Raw genomic sequence first — 21,901 nt, 5'->3', positions numbered from 1 at the left:
ATAACCCCCCTGTGGCCTTTCCCACCTGTCACTCTTCCTCCTTCTTTCCATTACTATTGTTAGGAACATACAGATGCTGTTTAATCCTATCTGTGGTAAGAACACAACCCTTTCGCTTCTCGATCAGTTGCATTTATTAAAACAATATTAAATTTTTCTTAAATGTGTAAGCTTTACAGCTTACAAAGAACTTGCATGCACATTCTCTTATTCACAAAACTCTTATTTTCAAATATTACACAGAGAAGCATGAACTCGGGGGCTAAGTGACTTGCTAAGATGTTGCTGGTTATAAATTGTTAAAGCCCCAAGGTGAGAGTGAAACCCAGGTTTTCTTCCACAAGAGTGTGTGTGCCTACCTCTAACTATGCTAAGCTAATGCATGGCCAGAGAGGAAGAACTGCCAGTACATAATGGAATGGGATTCTTAAATTAAACTAGATTAGATAAGTGAAGAGCTGTCTTTAACACTTCAGCCTCCTCTTACCAGATCATTGTTCTTTCCACCTTCAACAGGCTTCGGGGGTCCTTACTGCACAATCAAAGCCTACTCTCGGATCAAAATATGAAAATAATTATTGACTATTAACACTCATACTATGATCTTTTAAACTCAACTGTCTATCTGTCTATTCATCTATCCGTTTTTGCAGCCAGCTGCTAGTAATTGATAATTAGAATTATTTTGAGAATTAATAATTGGTATACATTTCAGAAGAGTTTGGACTTAGCTAACACCTTCATAAGAGGTGAGCAGTTAACCTATTGTGTCTTCCAAAGGTATATACATTTTAATTTTTATCTCTCTCTCATTAAAAAATAATACATATAGCCCCAGTTAACATCTAAAAGTCGAAAGCAGGTGGATTAAACTTATTTGTTTATTTATTTACTTATTTATTTGGTATAGTTATTATGCCATATTATCTTGGTTATATTAGTTTCAGGTTTACAATATGGTGATTCAACATTTTTACAACTTACAATGTGATCATCCCACTAATCCTAACAAACCTCTGTCACCATGCAAACTTATCACAATATTATTGGCTGGATTCCCCTTCATCTTTTCAGCCCCTCCTTATGGTAGTTAACCCTTTGGTCTCTGTTTCTATGAACCTGTTTTTGTTGTTTTGTTTTGTTTTGTTTATTTGTTTTGTTTTGTTTTTAGGTTCCATATGTAACTGAAACCATATAGTGTTTATCTTTCTCTGAGATTTTTCACTTAGCATAATACCCTATAGTCCATCCATGCTGCCCCAAATGGTAAGATTTCATTTTCTTTTCATTGTTTGTGTGTATGTGTGTGCGTATGTGTGCGTGTCAGCGCATAATTGTAAATAATGCTATAATAATTATGTGGGCACATATATCTTTTTCAATTCGTGTTGGTTTTTGTTGTTGTTGTTGTTAGATAAATACCCAGAGGTGAAATTGCTGGGTCATATGGTAGATTTATTTTTAGTTTTCTGAGGAATCTTTACACTGTTTTTCACAGTAGTTACACCAGTTTGCAGTCCCACCACAGTGCACAAAGGTTCCCATTTCTCCACTTCCTCGCCAAAACGTCACTTGTTGACTTTGATAATAGCTATTCTGACAGGTGTGAGGTGATATCTCCTTGTGTCTGTGATTTGCATTTCCCGGTGATAGTAATGCTGAGCGTCTTTTCATATGCCTGTTGGCCATCTTTGGAGAAATGTTTTTCATGTCCTCTGCCCATTTTTTTATTAGTTGTTCAATAGTGCCTTTTTACTTTTTTCCTCTTTATTGTTGAAAGTATTACATAGTCCCCCATTTTCACCCACTGACCTTTTCCAACCCGCCCCTGCCCCTCCCCCACAGGCCCTCACCAGTCCAATGTCTGTGTCCACTGACATGCCCTTGACCGGAATCGAACCTGGGACCCTTCAGTCTGCAGGCCGATGCTCTATCCACTGAGCCAAACTGGTTAGGGCTCTGAATCTATTTTTGTACATCAATTTATTTTGTTCATTAGATTCCACATATGCGTGAGATCATGTGTTACTTTCTCTGACTGTCTTATTTCGCTTAAACATCTGTCCATTTTCTGATCAAATTGTTTAATTTTTTATAGAATTTTCTTACATATTTTGGATAGCAACACCTTATCGAATATCTTCTCCAATTCAGCAGGTTGTTTTTTGTTTTGTTGATGGTTTCTTTTGCTGAGAAGCTTTTTAGTTTTAGGAAGTACCATTTGTTTATTTTTGTTTCCCTTGCTTAAAGGGACTATCCAAAAATGTATTACTTAGACTGATAAATCATTTACTGCCTACGTTTTCTTCTAGGAGTTTCATGGTTTCAGGTCAAATCTATTTTGAGTTTATTTTTGTATATGGTGTAAGAAAGTGGTCCAGTGCCCCCACCCCTTTTTTTGCATGTATCTGCAGTTTTCCTAACACTATATGTTCCAGGCCCCTGTTATTTCTTCATTATATGTTCTTGCTTCCTTCGTATTAGATTCATTGACATAGAAAGTGAGGGTCTATTTCTGGGCTCTCTATTTGTTCCATTGATTCATGGGTCTGTTTTTGTGCTAGTACCTTATTGTTTTGATTATTGTCACTTCATAGTATACTTTGAATCAGAGATCATGATGCCTCCAACCATGTTTTTCTTTCTCAAGGTTGCTTTGCCTCTCTGTGACCTTTTGTTGTGACATGTGTTAAACACACTACTTTCTTGGTCCTTTGAACTCATGCAGGCACTTTGTGTCCCTGCACCTTAGTCCAGCCTAGGGACAGTGGCGATGTTTGTGGGAGATATAACTACAGGCTCTGGAGCAGCTGGTGTGCCCATCTGTGAGGAGCAGAGGAACACAGAGGAGCAAGCAGAGCAAAAGTAGATTTCACAAATCCCAGGAAATGCAGCTCCAGGGGCACCAGGAACAGACTACAGCGAAGATGGAACAGCTTTAAGATAACCCTGAACATAAAAGGGCAAATCGTAAACAAGTAGATCTTTAAAAGTTGGTTGCAGCCCAATCCTAGGTCAGTTTTTACAAAGGACAATTAGCAGGTCATCCTTTCTTCGCTGTGTAAATATAGAAAACTTCAATCAAATATAGTAGTTGAACTTTGAAATTCCAAAGCAAGGTGCAAACATTTGGTCACCAAGTACAGTTTACTATATTTGTTATACAACAGCCACACTTTGGTACTTTCTGGATCTTCATGATAAGGTAGACACAACCTGTAATTTCTTGCTGGTTTTCTTGTTCATTTTTCTTTATCAAAGGTAAAATGTTCAGACCTGGGGTTAATCTGGAGTCTGGGAAACATACATCAGAGCCAGGAGCTTAAAAATAGGCCAGAAATGGAGAATGGATGGAGGAAATTCTAACAGAGAAGACGAAGGACAGAAACTAATTTGGGTTAGTGTAGACGTAGGTTGTGTGTTCTCCAACCAACGATGTTGAAGAGGAGCTCCCCTCACTTTGTGGAGACCCTGCTGGTTTGGAAAGTTCATTGTTCGACACCATGGATCTCCAGGTGGGTCACGTTTTCAGATACACCAACCTGGAGGACTCCATGCTGTTGAGCTGTTCACAATCAGCGGACACTTCTAACCCCATCTTCCCAAGAATTAAATCGGTATCTTCCATAATGTATCTTAAAGTCTTATTCTTAAAAAAAAAATCTTACTCTTTTTTTTCTTTCAAAAATAAGGACAAACTTCTCATTTCTGCATCAAAATATATGTGTTTTTGTGAATTTATTAAAGCTGGTGTCACAATGTACTCTATTAGGATGGAAATACTATAAAAAGATTTATCTTTATAAAAGCTAATTAAAAATGACCGGTATAACTAAAATATTTATTTGTGGATTTTAGTTATGTATAGCAGGAGTTCTACTAATAGGTGAGTCTGTCATATAAAGCAATGCATTGTTTTAAAATTTGAATTTATTTGGTTTAGTTGATATAAAAGTATATAATTGATAACTAATGGAAGAATGTTCCTTGCTTTGCAATATATACTTGTTTTTAGTTAACATCTTTTTGAATTGGGATGATGTTTATACTGCTATAAAACTGTTAATATAGATATATTACTGTTATACAACAATAATAATGTTGAGGCAATCATTCTTATTATACTTTAACAAGAAATCTATTAGTTTGGTTTTGGGGTTTTTTTACTACTAAGATTGGACAAGGGGTTGATCTAAGGTAGGTGTTATATATGATATTAAAAATTGTCTTTTATCAAATATTTTGTTTGTAGTTGCATTGGGATTTGTATATGTAATACTCTTATTGGAACTGTTGAGTGATGTATCAAATTTTAGTTTCCTTCTATTAACACATTTTCAAATTCAATGGCTTTAATTGGTATGATATGTTACTCTATTAAATATGCTGTTGAATTCCATTTGCTAGTATTTTACTAAAGCTTTGTGTATTTACGTTCATAACTGAGACTAATTTAAAGTTTAAAAATGTTTTTTGAGTTTTATTTGGCTCATACTTATATCAATAACACTGATTATATGAAATTAATTAGTGGTTTCTTCTTTTCCCTTATGCTCTTGAAGAGTTTATAGAGCATGAGAATTATCAGTTCTTTAAATATTTGAATGACCCAGCACTTTTGGTAGAAAGCTCAAATTCTTTTCTATAAAGTTTTTATAAGTATAACATTTTTCTAAGCTATTTGATTATTCATATTTTATATACCCTCATTCATGAATTTTGGTAAATTATGAATTCCCTATTGATTATTTACTTAATAAAATGCTTACAATTTTATCACATAATTGTACATATGATTCTGTTAAATTTAATTATTCTACAAGTCTGTTACTAATTTTCTTTTTCTAATTTTAGTTACATTTTTATCATTCAGTTTTGGTAAGCCTTACCAGAATTATGCGAATTTTAATAATTCTATTGCTTTTGATTTTATAATTTATTACTTATTTTTTGTAGTTACTTCTTAATTTAATGGGGATTTTTGTTTCCTTTCTTTTTGTAGCTTCTTGAGTTAAATGCTAAGCTCCTTCTTTTTAAAAAATCCTTCTTGTTTGGTATTGAGAACATTTGTAACTATGAATTCATCTCTAATAATTGCTTTGGTCTCATCTAAAATTTTAAAATATAGCATGGTTAATAAGAACCTGGGCCTAGAATGAAACAGGCTTAGGTTTGATTTCTGCACATATTGTGAAAGCAACTCCAACTCACAGTATCCACTTGTAATTTATAGTAAAATTACTTACCTTATGTGCTTTGCAAGATTAAATGAAATAATATTCTTGTAAGGATATAGTACAATGACAGAAAAATCAAATGTTCAACAAATAGTAGTATTTGTTGAAAATTATAGTTTGGTTTTTCTCTTAACTCAATGATCACTTTACTTTTTAAGATCTAAAGTGCTGTATATTTGTTGGGTTTGTTCTTATTTAAAATTTTCTTATAAATTTCAACTTTTATTGCATTTTGGCCAGAAATGTGGCCTTACAATTATATTTTTTTAAATTGTCTCACTTTTTTAGTTTTTGAATTATTTGGCTAATTGAAAAAAAGATTCTAGTCTTCATTGAAGAGGGCCAGTTACACACACACACACACACACACACACACCGTTTCATTTATATTCATTCCACAATTGATTATATTGTCATTTCCTTTTTTTTCTTTTTTTTTTTTTTTTTACTACCTGATCTGTTGCTGCATTTGTATGTTTTTTTTTCCCCACCTATTGTGTTTTGGTCAAATTCTAATAGTTTTTTAAAAACACATTTTGAATTTTATACATAATTAATTATTACTATATTCTCTACTCTGTTTAAAATGTTTTGCTGGTAATTCTAATTTTTATGAAACTCATGGTACTCCCTTCTATTTCTTCTCTTTTACTTTGTCTGAGAACTGTTTGCTACACTTTTATTTTTAATTATTTTGTGCCATTTGTTCAGTCAGTTTTTTAAAAATATATAATTGGATTTTACTTATTTTTGATTCTTGAGTATTCACTTTTAAATGTGAGGTTTAATAATCTCATTTTTTCTCTCTCAATTTTCTATTTTCATTTTATACTTTATGTTTCATTTTTTCTTCATCTTTTACTTTATGAACTATCTATCTCAAATAGTGATTTGGAGAATATATAGGTTTTCAAATTTAAATTTGCTTTTAGTTTTACTTTAAAGAATGATATTTTATAATTATTTTATAGTAATGATCAAAGCATTTGCTTATTTCACACTCAGCTTCAGATCTTTTTTGATGTAACATGAGGATTTAGAGTGACATTATTGCTATTAAATTTTTGTATTTTCATCACATATGCCTCTACATTTGTGCACGTTTTCTTCCATTTCAATATTCTCAGTAGCCTTGTGCTGTATAACCACGCCTTTGCTACCTCTTGTTCACCGGTTTCTGTGATTACAAGGCCTTGTATAGCAGGACCTCGCCATTTCAAAATTCTTTGTTCTGATTCATTCTCTTGCAAGTGATTTAAATACTTAATTTTGTTTTAATGAACTCAATGTTTCTTGAGCCAATACACAGGCATGCTTCCAACTATTCTTATTTTCACGTTATTTAATGATACAGAAGGTGCCAACTTTATGGGGAGAGAAAGAACATCATGAATACATGCATGCCATAGACAGTGTTGCTCTCTAACACATATACAGCAAGCACAATTCTATTTCTTAGAGCATGTTTTCTTTTCTTTTTTTTTTTTTGGTAGATAATTAAAATACATTTACTGATTACTATGTACCAGGGCTAAGCCTTTTAAAAGATTCCTTTATTTAGTCTTTATTACAATTCCATAAGGTACATAAAAATCTTATGACCACTTTATAGATGAGAAAACTCAGGCAGAGAGTGTGCGCATAACTTACTCAAGGTCACACAGCTAATAAATGCTGGTCCTAGAATTTGAATGCAAAAAATTGAGCTGTAGAATTCAGGTTTATCATTATGCTAAATTGCATCCTAAGAAGAACTATATGTATATCTATGCACATACATACATGTAGAAAAAACACATTCTTGAAACCCATGCTCTTCAAGCATTGTCTATATCTCATTCACAAACCTACCTGAGTGTACAACTTTAGGTACACTCTCTTCTTCAATTCACACACATTTATACCTTTTTATTACATAGTTGTCCTTCATTAACACAAATATGCATGGATACGCAACCATTTTCTTTTCAGAGAAGCACTGACTTCAAATTTTTTAAAAATATGCTTTTATTGATTTTTAGAGGGAAAGGAAGGGAGAGGGATATAGAGATAGAAAGACTGATGAGAGAGAAACATCATCGATCACCTGCTCCTGCACAACTCCTACTGGGGATCGAGCCTGAATTCTGGGAATTGAACCTGTGACCTCTTGGTTCATGCGATGACGCTCAACCAATGAGTCATACCAGTCAGGCAAAGAAGCACTGACTTTAATATTGTGAAATCATTTTGTACAAGGTCAGTTGCAGAGTATAATCAACAATGGGTAAAAGAAGTGTTATTGGTAGAATAAAATTTTCCTCCAAGGTAAAATTGTGCATGTGCACGCACACACACACACAGCAAGAGCCATTTATACAGTTGGGTGAATAATGGTAAGTGTGATTTTTAGCCAAGTTAAGGGGTTGGGTTGGGGCTAGGGGAGAAGATACTTAAGAAAGAGCAAAGACAACATTGCATTCAGATTATTTAGGTAATTCAAGCTGACAGAGAGCTGCATCTCTAATCATTTTGTTCTCACTATTTAAAGTACTGCTCAATTCTCTATACAGTGTCATAACTTTATAAATACCAAGCAGATATTAATTAGCTATGATTTTGATTAGTATAGTAAACAAATACATATTGATTCTTTCAGTAACATTCTATGTCCCCATGACTTTAATGCTGCCTTATTTCCAGGGAGTTTGAATTGAAGCCACATAATTATCTATAATAAAAGGGTAATATGCTAATTAGACTGGATGTCATTCCTGACCTCATTCCAGACATCCTTTCAGACGAAGCTGGGGCTGGAGGGAAGCCCGGGTCCCGGGTGCCTGGCAGTGGCTGGAGCAAAGCTCCAGTCCTGGGTGCCAGAGCGGGGAAGCTGGTGCAGCAGCCAGGGGAAGGAAGGCCTACGCTTGCATGAATTTTGTGCATCGGACCTCTAGTTGTTGCAATAAGATAGATCCTCTGACAGAATTTTGAATCCTTTTTTAGAACTATAAGGTCCTTATACGAAAGCACCAAAAGAGCTATTGGCTTTGCTACTACACCTGTCACCTTTGTGAGATGTGAAGTCTGCAAATCTCTTTTCATCCCTGAGATTTCCAGAATAAAGCCTTCTGTGTTTACGAAGGGAGAACATGAAAGGAATGTGATTGGAGGGGTGTTGATACTTGTGCACGGCTGGACCTGCCATCACCCGTTCTCTCTCACTCCTTGACAGCAGGTTGCAATCTTTGAAAACTTGAATCCTTAATTCTGCCTTTTGTTTGTTGTTGCTATTTTTCATTGTTATTGATGTTTTGTTAGTGATGAGTAGTACATAACTCCTGGCCGTATGTATAATTCTTAGGTTATGTTATTTAAAATTAAGTGGTGTGTGTGTGTGTGTGTGTGTGTGTGTGTGTATGAGAGAGAGAGAGAGAGAGAGAGAGAGAGGATGCTCAATTAAATCATTCAAATTATAGTCATTCAGTTGTCATTCCAAATTGTGTGTTTTTAATTTAGTTTTTCTTAGTACTTCAGTTGTTTCGATAAACAGATTCTATACCTGATTAGTGGGGTTAATCATGGTTTCTGTAACTTCCAGAGAAAACTAACCATTTCTGGCCAATTCCATCCAAACAGTCTTAGTTAAAGAAGAACAGAACCAACAACCTCACTGTAAAGTGATGCTAAATTACTCATTTGTAAAGAAAATGGTTTTATTCAGCAAACAAAATGTTGGGTTCCAGCAATGGTATGGATTAAAAATTAACGTTTTGTCACTTCATATAACTAGCATCATAGTAAAACATGCAATAGCCAGTAATATATATATAATATACATCTTAAGTTAATAGCTTCCTAAATATAACAACAGCAAAGTTATCGACAAAAAAGCAAAGGTAGCATTTATTTAGTGTTTACTGTACATTTCGTATTTGCCCAAGTATTCCACATGTACAACCACTCTGTAAATTAGATGCCATTATTTTCCCCCAATTTACACTTAGGGAAGCTAAGGATCACAATACTGATTAAGTAATTTGTCCAATGTCATACAACTAGTTTCTGGCAGGGCTGGGACCCAAAGCCATGTTCCTCCCCTCCATACTGTGCTGAGGCTCATTTATTTGGACCCCGAGGCTGTATCTAGTTTGAAGGAAGGAGGGAGTGAATGGAACAATTGCATTTGGTTACAAATAACACAGTCACTAATTACAACCTAGATATAAAATGTCTCAGTTCAATCAATTTCCATTTTATAACCCAGTTCATGTACTGAGTTTTCTTATCCTTTTTATGCAATATTTATGATTCAAGGGAATCTGCAATATATACATATATATTCTCCTCTGTACATATGACATTCTTATAAATATGGATTAACACAAGTCTGAAACAGCTTTTTAGATATTTTCTGAAAAGGGGTACTGCTTTTTCAGTAGATTCCACTGAAATTTCAAATGACCACCCATAAAATTCTTCATATCTTTTTCACACATTACAACCACATTAAAGATCTATCCCTATAGACAATAGCTTTTAAAAATGAAATAAGTGGAGAATAATGGGCTAATGATGATTTCCCATTTTCTTTATATTAATTGCTTTGTTACAATTTTGTCTTTGCAATAAAGGTGTAATTAAAATCTAGATCTTAATTTTTATACTTTCCCATCAGAAGCTTTTTATAGGAAGAGGAATTTTTTAAAAATATATTTTATTGATTTTTTACAGAGAGGAAGGGAGAGAGATAGAGAGTTAGAAACATCGATGAGAGAGAAACATCGATCAGCTGCCTCCTGCACATCTCCTACTGGGGATGTGCCCGCAACCCAGGTACATGCCCTTGACCGGAATCGAACCTGGGACCTCTCAGTCCGCAGGCTGATGCTCTATCCACTGAGCCAAACCGGTTTCGGCAGGAAGAGGAATTTTTTAATATCAGGAAAAAGATAATTAAATGTTTCTGACCCCTCCTCCCTCAGTAACATTATGGTGGTGGTGTTTTTTTTTAACCGAGATATGCTTAAATATTTATTTCTTTAATATTGGATGTTGTCAAAGAATAAAATAGTTGTTGTGTGACTTCTTTCCTCCTTTTAAATATATTTAATTGAACAAATATCTATTAAATACACACCATAAGTTATCGTAGATTCCCTGTTGTGTTTCCATCCATTTTTGGCATGTTTTACAAGTAATTTATTGACAATAATAATTAAGGGGCAAAAGTATGTAAATAGTTTCCTTCCTTAGCAAGTTAGAGCAGGTCACTTGCAATTGAATGTACTCTGTTGATTGAAAGGAAAGAACTGGAATTATATATTTATTGCTTGTTAATCTGAGAGTTTGCCCAAGGGAATGTCTCTTCAGGGACTCAGGCATATCATAGTAGAAAAAGCAGTATTGCTTCGAGAGCTACAAAGCAATAAATCCTGCTTCTTGTCCTGACAGAACACAGACCTTCCAATGCACTCTCTTAGCCATAGCTGGGCCCTCATTCTCTGCGGGCAGGAAGAACTCTTATGTATAGGTAGAAGGTCTCCACTTGCTCATCAATGAGCAGCAAAGCCAAGACTTGAGCCCAACACTTCTAACTCTTGGAATAGCTTATTAGGTGGTAAAAACTTTACCATCTAAAGTATTGCTATTTTTAATGAGAAATAGCACTAGAGTCTACATTATCCCATGGAAATATCATGTCACTGTACTTCTAAAAAGGTAAAAGGTAAATATTTGGCATTGCTACCAAGAAGCTGCTAATTGACTTTAAATGAATTTAATATCAACATACACAACATTAATTTATCTATGGCTGAGTTGTATCCTCTATAAAATTGGGTAATAAGGATATCTATCACATCTGATGGCTGGGCAGGATAAGCGAGAAAGTCTGCCAAATAGCTTGCTGTGATGCTTGGCACACAGTGAGCATCAGTAAGCATTACAATGTTGTTGCTATTATACTTTTATTTATCTTATTACTGTTATGTACAAAAGAAGAGTAGGGGGAACCTACAATGCATGTGAACAACCAATTTAAAATATTAATTTATAATAAATAAATTTATAATTAATACATTTTGATACATTAAGCTCATGATGAAATAAGTTAACTTCATGAGTATTCAGTATCCATTCAAATACTTTCATGACATAAAACAAACTTTTCTGTTAATTTACATGGTACATGTTTTTGAGCACCTTCTTCATGACTGACATTTCCCTTATTGAAAGATCTAGAATGAAAATATGATAAATTATGGATTACTTTATTTATTATTCAAGATGGAAGACTATGTTTTCTATTTCTACCAGGAATTGTTTAAAGGAATTACTTTTCAGAAGAAAAAAATAATATTTAGACATCTTTTGGAAGTAATGTCAGTTCCTCAAGGAGGTCTCTAGAGCGCATTTGTCTATTTTTGAGGAGATTTTTCTTCTTAGCTTCTGCCCACAGCAAACAGAGCGGAGCTGACTCTGCCCTCCGAGCCTGCAGGCCTAGTACCCAACTACTGGTTCTGATGCGTACTAAGTACCCATCATCTCAGTGACATTTAATTTTCAAAACAATACTACGAGACAGTATTATTCTTTAAAGATAATGAAGCTGAAAAACAAAGAAATGACAAGACATGCAGATGGCAGATCTGGGATTCTGACTGCAAATGCCTTTCTTTTCCCATTACAGTTAACTGCCCCCTTTCAGCTTATTTCCCAAAACTCCCTTCCGAAAGCAGGAACTTTATCTATCTGGATTGGTAGCATGTTGTGCCAGGAACAGTGCTGTTACCATCTGGTCAATCATTTACGTCATTTTAATGTATAGAATGAAAAGTCTGGATCTTATAGCTGGATAATACTGGTAAAACCTGACTAACTCCTTTTCTCTCATGACTGACTCAATCTACTATCTTATACGAGAATCCCAAAAATTCACATGCAATTGCTTATCCCTCCTTCCTTTTAGTTCAGTATTGTTCCAATTATTCATCCCTTTTCCTGGTTCATGCAATTTTTCTCAATTGATTACACAATCACTGAATTAGCAAGCTCAGACTGAGCTACCCTCCAGTTGATTGCAAGGGATTCGCACAAAGAAAGGATAAAACAAGTGGAAGAAAACAATTAGAGCTTTCATTAGTTATTGCATATTGTAGTGATTGGTAAAGAATAAACACTGTCACCCTGATTCTTTCAGAAAGACAGAACAGGGCTCTTTGGAAGGTGCTAGAGAGCTTTCTCCATGGGTCCCCATTCAAATGCCTCCACCTCCCCCACTTCTGAAAGGAGGATCATGCAGGAGCAGCCCACGAGAGGTATTAGAATAAGCCCCTTTAAAACACATAAGGAAAACAAGACACAATTATACCAAAGATGCTGTTGGCTGCTCAACTGCTACCTTGATAGATATTGAATAGCTCTAATAAGCAGTGGGATTCTGAGCCTCCGTTTCCTCCACTGTAAAATACAAATATTAATAAAATCTATCTTATCTCTCACATAGAACCACTATAGGGGAACAAATGAGATAATGCAAATGATAGGTTTGGGGAAGTGTAAGTTATATCCGAATATTTGTTAGTAGAATGAAGTTGACTGTGCTGAGTAAAGGACACATTAAGTCCTTGGGTACTTTTTAGGGCTTTTAGATGGCTGTTTGTATCTTTCTGGAATAGAAAGGATTGAGATCCTAAGTGATAGCCTAGAGGGGTGGATTAATGCACCCACCAGTGTCCACTCTATATCCAGAGTATGACTTGTGACCTTTTAAGAGTTAGCATCATTAGCTTACAGACTTCTACCATAATGCTCAAGTCATCCATGTCAGAAATGTACATTGGGAGAAAAGAGATGTATTTGGGAAGAGAGATGGATAGCTACTGCCAGGCTCATTTTGATGGTTCAGTGAAAGCAACATACAAGGAGAAATGCCTCAGTAAAGTTATACTACTTGCTTAAAGTCACCAAGTACATCCATGCATCATCGATCTCAGGTTCAGCGGGATTAATTAATTAAGGCTGTGCATGCACACCGTAAGATTAATTTACTGAATAATTCACTAAGAAAAGTCTGTTCAATTCTAAAGCGTGAAGACTATAATGAATCATCGACATGACTAATTTACCTTCCCTGTATTGAGTGATAGGTTTTAAATTGAAGTGATCAGTAATTTGGGCATATTGATCCAACTCCAGGTCCCCTATATTATTAAGAAATTCCAGGAATTTTGAAAGACAGGAAAATGTTTTCCTTTAAGGGAGATTGAGGCATCTCATAACTTTCAACTGTAATGTCTTCTTTAAATCCACATACATTAACAAGTTCCAACTCCTGGTCATAATTGAATTAAGAGAGAGGATTATGTTGGTAGTGATATGCAAAATTCTCAGGAATGCAGGGAGAAAGGCTGGCAGAGAATTGCCTATGATTATTCTTTGTGACAGGATTCTCTTGCACACTGCCAATGACCAGCCCAGTGAATAAGTACAGCATGACACCAAACAGTAGAAAATCACACTTTTTTCCTTAGAAATGGAAGTCAGGAGGAATTACATCTATCTTAATGACTGTGCCACATTCTTTTTTATATACTCTGTCTGTCTCCAAGCCTTGGCCCATTATAGGTGCTTGTATATTGTTGTTGAATTAATAGAGTAATTATTTACAAATAATAGAGCAGTGGTGATCTAACTCAATGGTAGGCCTATTTACAGGAAGCAGTACTGCATAATTCTCACTACTTCATCCGGACTAGGGACCTTTCATTGGTACCTATGTTGTTCTAACTTTCCTTTTACACCCTCGCTACTGCTGCCATCTTGGTTTTCATATCAGAATTCTTATTATTGGGAGCTGTGTAAGCATGTAAGCTCTACCTTTGTTAGTATCACAAATGAGAAATTGCTGCATCACATTAAAATCAAATTTTTTTTGTAGAAAGAAAATAACACATTTTACCAGTCTTCTTGCTTGTATTTCTTCATCTGTTTACTTTTTTTTAAAAGACAAAGGACTTTATTTATTTATTTTCTTTGTTGATTAAGGTATTACATAGGTGTCCTTATCCTCCCATTCCTCCCACCCACCCCACCCTTTTGCCCTCATCCCCTTAGTGTCTGTGTCCGTTGGTTATGCTTATATGTCTCTGGTTTTCTAATCCTCACTTTAGAGACTATACTATTCTCTATAGATAAGTGTTCACCCTTTAACCAGTCTGTTTTGGAGTTCATTGATGGAAGATTTTTTTTAAGTATTTAAATGATCTCATCATAGCTATAAGGTGCACTCATTATGTGGATTCATATTACCTAGTTCACTTGAAGATTTATTTTATGCCTCTTTCTTTTCTTTTCTTTGAGTGGGTATTGTTAGATTTCCATGTTTTACACAACATGTTTTTTCATATTTTTCTATATATCTCTCTATTCACATTTGACTTTAAAGTTTATCTTTCCTTCCATTTTACTTTTTTATTTACTTATCCCCTTTCTCCTTAAATGCTCATTCTTTAAAACCTTTCTTTATCCTATCTAATAAAGAGGGAATATGCTAATTAACCCTCACACCATCACAAAGATGGTGGCCCCCACAGCCAATAAGGAGGGAATATGCTAATTGACTGCCCTGCCCTCAAAGATGGCGGCACCCACAGCCACAAGATGGTGGCGCCCACTCCCCTCAGCCCTGCCGGGGAGGCAGGCATGCCAGCCACTCTGTGTGCCTGCCTCTGAAGACCTACAGTACCCTCAGCCCCTCAGCCACCCAGGGCCGCCCGAGGTGCAGGTAACCAGGGCTGGCCGAGGCTTGCACTGACGGCAGTGGCAGCAGCAGAGGTGTGATGGGGTGTTGCCTTGCCCTGATAGCCGGGTCGCCTCTGGCCCCTGAGGGCTCCTGGATGGTGAGAGGGGGCAGGCTGGGCTGAGGGACCCTGCTTCCAGTGCATGAATTTTCATGCACTGGGCCTCTAGTATTGAATATTACAGCATATAATGTACCTGTGTTTTTGAAAACAACCATTTAAAATACTCTTTACTTTTTATATGAATATCTCCATATAAAGAGAAAAGCTAAATTCCCTTTACAATTCACGATTAAGGGAAATTGACAATTAATTTTATTGTGTTCTCTCTCTCTCTCTCTCTCTCTCTCTCAATAGATGTATACATGTATACAGTTCTTTAGCTATTAGGAAGTTCAAGTTTAGAGGTTATTTTGATTTCCATTTTAGAAGTTTCCTTTGTTAGATATTTACTTTCTTTTTTATGACTCTTATTTCCTTAATCCTTGTATTGATGGTTCTAGAACATGCTTTTAGTTTATTATAAAATTTCACCAAGTCCTTTTCAGAATAGTTTTATTACCAATTTAAAAATAAGGCATGATAGCGTCTACATACAACTAAATCACTTACACTATTTTTAACTTTCCTTATTTTTCTTTGTTCTCTTCAATATTTTTTTAGGCTTGTACACTTACTATCTGCTTGTCTTCCTCTTTCCTTACATCTCTTTTCTCCTTTCTTTCTTCCTTGGATGTTCAAATCTTTTCTCCATTCAAAATTGGTCACCATATACTTAATCTCCTTATCCTTTCCCATGACCTGACATAGGGAATAATGTGAATAATAAACTTTATATCTCTTCACCTCCTGTGGGTTCATAATGTGAGAATGTATTAATGCCTGACTCACTGAAAAAGGGAAGGCTGGTTGCTGGCTGTGCACAGGCTCAGAATCATGAACGGGTCGGGAGAGATTAGTTGGCTGTGTCTTCCATGGTTACTACACCCTCAGAGCTACTCTACGCACATTTACTACCTTTCGGGGAGAGAATGAGATAAACAGGCATGGGTGGTCATCCACTGAGCCAAACCGGTCAGGGCCTAATGTACAATCTTAAACATAAACCCCAATACATGAATAAATGTCGCGATTTTCCTAGAAATACAGGACCAGTTTAGGAAACGTTGAGATGTTAGATTTAAAAAAAAAAATTGCAGCCCATCTTTCCATTTAGAACCTTTCTCCCTTCAGAATAACTAAGTTCAAGAATAAGATCATATTTGTTAGTCTTAAGGAAGGAGTAGTAAGTAAGATGGGGGTCTTAAAAAGGTAGGTGGAGTCATATTGGCCATGGATATTTTGGATGGTTTTCCTGGGGCCTTAAACGTATGCCTAATCTACCCAATGGATAATCCATCATGGAGCAGAAGTAATCAACTTGAAAATCCACTAAAAGGAGACATATAACACAAGAGGCCTTTGTTGTAGAATAACTGATTTCTTCTGAGAAAGAAAAAAGCTTTTAAGAAGTGAGGAAATTGAATGAAGGGAGCAGGAAACAAAGATCCAACATGTACCTGTGGAACAAAATGTCTAGTCTTTCCAACCAAGATATAAAGCACTGAAGCCGGTCACTGTTCACCTGAGAGCTTTATGTCCTCAGTGCCTCAGAAGAGTTTATCAAGCAATGAATTAGACAATAGTACTATCACCTCAGGAGAGACAGAAAGTTGAAATTCACTACTTCACTTCATGCATTATGCCCTCTATTGGACATACAGATATTGGATGATAATGCTTACCTATAAATTGCTGGCTACTAACAACAAGTAATTTGTTTTTCTTCTTTTTAATATTAAAACAGTAAAAACTTAGATTACAGAATTTTAAATTTATACTGAAATTCTAAGATTTGACTTATACCTATTTTTGCTTTTTAAAAGTTTTTATCTTTAAAATATTACAGATGGCCCTTGTTTCCCCAATTGACTTCCTTCACCCCCCACCCCAAGCCTTTACCGCACTATTGTCTGTGTCCATGGGTTATGCATATGTGCATATATACTACCTTTTTAGGATTCATACTCCTGTTGTTATCCTATCATGCTCAGAAAGTAGGTTTATAATCATTTGAAGTGACACTTTCAATGTTGTCAGCAAGATTGTTGATTCTCAAGGCTTGTGTCATAGAAACATTTCCAGTAGCTCAGTGGCATATCTTTCTGTGGGATCTTTATGCCTGCGCTTCATTCCTGGCCAGTGGAAAGCTCACAACTGAAAGCAGATGCCCATGGGAAGGGTATCCTAGGCAACATTTGCAGCCCACGTCATTGCCGCTTTCTCTCAATAATGGATAGTTCTTGTTGGTGGTTCCTCTTGGGGAGAACCACACACTGAGGTCCTCTAATGTCAATGCATAATGAGATATGAATATGAGAAACTTATGCTGAATGGCTTCTTAACAAAGTGGAACTCTGGTTGTATCTAGAGAAATAGCTATTACTGATGGTCCAAATACTTTTCCCGGGAAATTAACATTTATAACTTTTGTGTAGCTAGCTATTTTTAAAGTGCAATGTGGCAGAAAACAGTTGGCCATTTCCTCTATATTATGCTGAGTGCACAGCCTTTTGAAGACCCCTAGGACATGCCGTAACAATTGATTTTGCCTGTTCTCACTTCAAAGCATTGTATGAAAACTATAATTCGTCCAGCACCTGGGGGAGATGTTTCTGTAAGTGAATTTCCACACAATGGTAGTGTACTCCCTTAAAGTTTTTAAATTAGTTTATATTAGGATCAAGATGCTTTTATTAAAACTTGCAATTGGATAGAAGTAATTCTTTAAATGCTATACATCTCCATATATTCTAAGGCTCTAATGGGTATGGTTTATCTTAATTAAAAGTCATTACTAGAAATCTCAAGTACTCCTGCTTAGAATCCTTCAATAATCTCCATTACCTATAGGCTAAGTCCATATTCTAATAAGTTCTTCAAATTCATGTCTCTTCTTACCTCTCCAGTTTGTTCTTTTTCTCTCCTCACTCTTAATTCTGTAATCTTATGAAACTATATACAATTACCCAGTGGTCCACTGTGTTGCACAGCCCTGTCCCTGCTGCTTCACTTTTCCAGAAAGCTCTTTCTCTCTGTTTCTAGCTGGACTAAGTGACCTGGTGCCCACTTCCATTCTTACTACTTTGGTTCTTCTAGCTCTATTGTGTCCTACTTCAGTCACAGTTGTCATCAGTATTTGGATTGTTTGTTTTTCTAGATAGTTAACTCATGAGTGCTCCTCAATAACTGACTTTTCAAATGCTTCTGACATATTTATAGGTCAGTGAATGCAATGTAGGTAAGCACCAGTGATTCCAACACACGTGGAACCCTCTCCTGGAACTAAAAGACCTCAGCTATTCTGATGGCTGCGTATTTTGAGACGGATTATTGCCCATCTCCTCATATTGAATCAGGCCCTTGTCAGTTGCTGTCGATGTGTACTCTTAGCCAAGTAACTATGTACCCATAACTAAGATACTGAAACCTTCTGCAGCGCAGTTTCTTCCTTTTATAGCTATTAGTGAAATAAATTGGGGCGATTGACTAAGTGATGAAATGGTTGACCACCAATGTGGCACGTGATTCAAACTTTAAATGAGACCTCACATCCATGTGCAGAGCTTGAGAATACAGTGTGTGCATAATCACGATGGTGAGTGGAGCTCATCAGCTCCACATAGTAAATTAATACTGACCCCTCTGTGAGGTTCTACAGCATTTTGAAACTTCAGCTTGCAACGTTTTCTGGGGGATGTGTTGAGGTATCTTTTGCCCTTATAGACTAAGACACACTCCCTTCATGCCCTAAACCTGGAGCATATGTAAACTAGATTTGCATATTAATCATTTTGGGAGAAAAATTGCAGTCACCTTCAACCCATCATACCTTAGACCCTTATCATTGTTTCTCAAAGCCCATGCTGAAATGCCTTTTCCTGACTCAGCTTTCCCTGTGCTCTCAAACACATGGCACTCCATGTACCTCTTCTTCAGCACAAACACTGCATCTACCCACTCATGCCAAACTTTCCTGAATACCTCCTGATCTCAACTGGTACCCTTCTATCCCTTGAGGGCACCACTTTCCTACAATCATCTCAAATTAAGTGTGCTCGTTTTTTCATAGCCCAAGGACCTCAGGATCTAGATGTGGATATTTGAATCCTCCAATCTCCTGGTAAATGATTCCAGAATTACTTCTACACGGTGGTGTATAAAAGCCTGCTCCCTGGAACTCATGCTGCTACTACACCAACTCTCCCTCATTTCTCATTTCTCTTATCTACCAACTTGTGTCCTTCAAGGAAGTTTCAATATCTGGTCCACACTTTTTATCTCCACTTCAAGTCTTCTGGTCAACCTGGATGGCTTTAATGTTCACTCATCTAGTAACTTCTCTCAGTCTCTTCTCCTCATTGTTTTCAATGAGATTTGCCTTCTCCCATTCCAGTCACCCAAAACTACAAGATTGTTATCATCTAAAGCAGTTCCATCACCCCTAAAATCCTACACTCAAACATTCCACTCTGTCTACGACTTCCTATTTTTATAGCTCTCTTATTCCAATTATGTGCACTGGCCAATATTATATGGACCTTTAGCAATGCTGCCCCTCTAACTTAACTGTATTGTCAGCTTCCTTCACTCTTCCCTTCATTCTCTAAATTGTTTAAATTCCACAACCCATCACTTTAATACTCTTGTCATTAATTCAAATCAGTCACACACACGCAGAAAATCCCCTTTTCTAAAAAAAATAAAATCTGCCTTCTCTAATGCTGCATTCTGCCCCCCCAAGTGATACTATAGAAATGTCACCTCCATGCAGGTTGGGGCCACTACAAAGTCATGGTTTCCAGCCTCAATTGGGTCCTGAGATTTGCTCAGGGCCTTGTTTCCATTGGCAGCATTGTTACCTGTTCTATAATTTCCTAAATCTTATTTGCTCAAGCAGAAACTTTGGTGTCACCCTTGACTCTTTGCTTCCTTTCAAACAACAAATCTCATCAATCAGAAATCCTGTGAATTAAACACAATTTTACTTCTCACATATCTCTGTTTTCATTGCCATGACCTTACTTCAGTCTCACATCCTATTTCTTCTAGATTATTGTAAGAATATTTTTTACCAGGCTACCTGCTCTTCTCCACGAAGTAACTACTATGATCACTTGACAATGAAAATATGTCTACTGGCTTAATGATGTTCTTTTTGTACTTTTTTTAAAAATATATTTTATTGATTTTTTTACAGAGAGGAAGGAGAGAGATAGTTAGAAACATCGATGAGAGAGAAACATCGATCAGCCGCCTCCTGCACATCTCCTACTGGGGATGTGCCCGCAACCCAGGTACATGCCCTTGACCGGAATCGAACTGGGGACCTTTCAGTCCGCAGGCCGACGGTCTATCCACTGAGCCAAACCGGTTTCAGCTCTTTTTGTACTTTTTATTAAAAAACTAAAGCTCCTTTACATAACATTCAACTTCCTGTGGGATATTCTGCCTTGGCTTATTATCCCAGTTTATGTCTTTTCACCCTTTCTCCATCTACACACTCTTCATCTACAGTTTCTTCACACTCCTGCCCTTGAACTCTACACAATCATGTTCAGGTTCCCTCTGCATCCTGGCTACTCCTCATCCCACCTTCTGACAGACTTGGATAATAGCAATTTGTCTTTTAATTGTTGAATTTGATGTCATTTCTCTGGACTGCAGTTCTTGACTCCCTCCTCGGCAACTGGGAGGAATTAAAGAGTTTTACTGGCACTCTGATTTTACTTCCAAAGACCGGTACATTGAGTTGCTATTTTTTCTTTCCTTGCATTTTATGCTGAGGTACAGCCTGAGAGAAGACTGCTTTGTTTTGCTTTGTTTTCAGAGAAAAACACACTTTGCAAAGAGATGAGATAAAGTGACTCTCCTTTACTTGCCAAATCTTGAGCCTCACTTTACTTATCTTTTGACTTTGGATTACAATTGGATGTGCATATGAGTGCTGTTATGATCAAGAGATTAAGTGAACTATCACATGTTAAATGTCTGGAAAATATTCAGTCTTAAATAAATTTTAATTACAATACCATTTTGTGGGTTTAGTGTTGCAGAGGGTTTTTAGATCATTATTGTAAATCCTTTACTTAATATTTTATGTAAGATGTTTCCTTTAAGGGACCTATCCACACACCTGCAACCATAGGAAAAATACTAAAGCTTATTATAAACAAAGAGGTTATGAATGATAAAATAATCCTATGTAATAAAGAGCTAATGTGCTAATTAGACCAAACAGCGGAGTGACTGTCCGGAGAACCTTCCAGATGAAGCTGGGGCTGCAAGGGCCGGCCGAGGCTGTGAGGGGCTGTGAAGGCAAAGCCCCTGGCACGAATTCCATGCATCAGGCCTCTAGTAGTAATAATAATAATAATAATAATAATAATAATAACACTCAAGCAAGTTACTATTTTCTTCTACTAAGATCGGTAAAGATGTGAAATTTCCAAGGCAGATTTTAAATAATGGAGATCCCAACAGGCATGGCATGGACTGTGTAAGACATGAACGTTGTCCCAGGAATGTTCTCTTTGCTCTGTTGACACAAACTGGATTAGTCAGATGCAAAAATTCCTTCTCAGTCAAGCAATTGATGAGTTGTTTCAGTCTAACCAGTTATTTAACCTCATTAGCCAATGGTAGGCACTGAGCGATGACTGGCTTCTTAAGAAGAATTGTTCATGAATGTAGTAGACTCAGCACAAGGAGACATGCAGCATTAAAGAACTCCCAAAACTACATAAGACTTTTGTGACAATACATCACAGAGAACATACAATGGAC

General features: G+C 36.3%; 1 protein-coding gene across 3 annotated transcripts in view; it reads left to right on the top strand.

Moving 5' to 3' along the window:
* CHRM2 (cholinergic receptor, muscarinic 2) overlaps positions 1–21,901 on the top strand; it is a 156,620-nt gene that overhangs the window by 37,712 nt on the left and 97,007 nt on the right. Inside the window, exon 1 of one of the 3 annotated variants that reach the window (XM_006759582.2) lies at positions 3,174–3,515. The exons of 1 other annotated variant lie outside the window; for it this stretch is intronic. The gene's annotated coding sequence lies outside the window, so the exon portion shown is untranslated. Of the gene's footprint in view, positions 1–3,173; positions 3,516–21,901 lie in introns of those variants that run through there. One more of the 3 variants, XM_006759584.2, reaches the window with a different exon arrangement.

Source organism: Myotis davidii, unplaced genomic scaffold (genome assembly GCF_000327345.1).
Source record: "Myotis davidii unplaced genomic scaffold, ASM32734v1 scaffold1316, whole genome shotgun sequence".
NCBI classification, from domain to species: domain Eukaryota; kingdom Metazoa; phylum Chordata; class Mammalia; order Chiroptera; family Vespertilionidae; genus Myotis; species Myotis davidii.
This window is presented reverse-complemented; position numbering and strand designations above follow the sequence as displayed.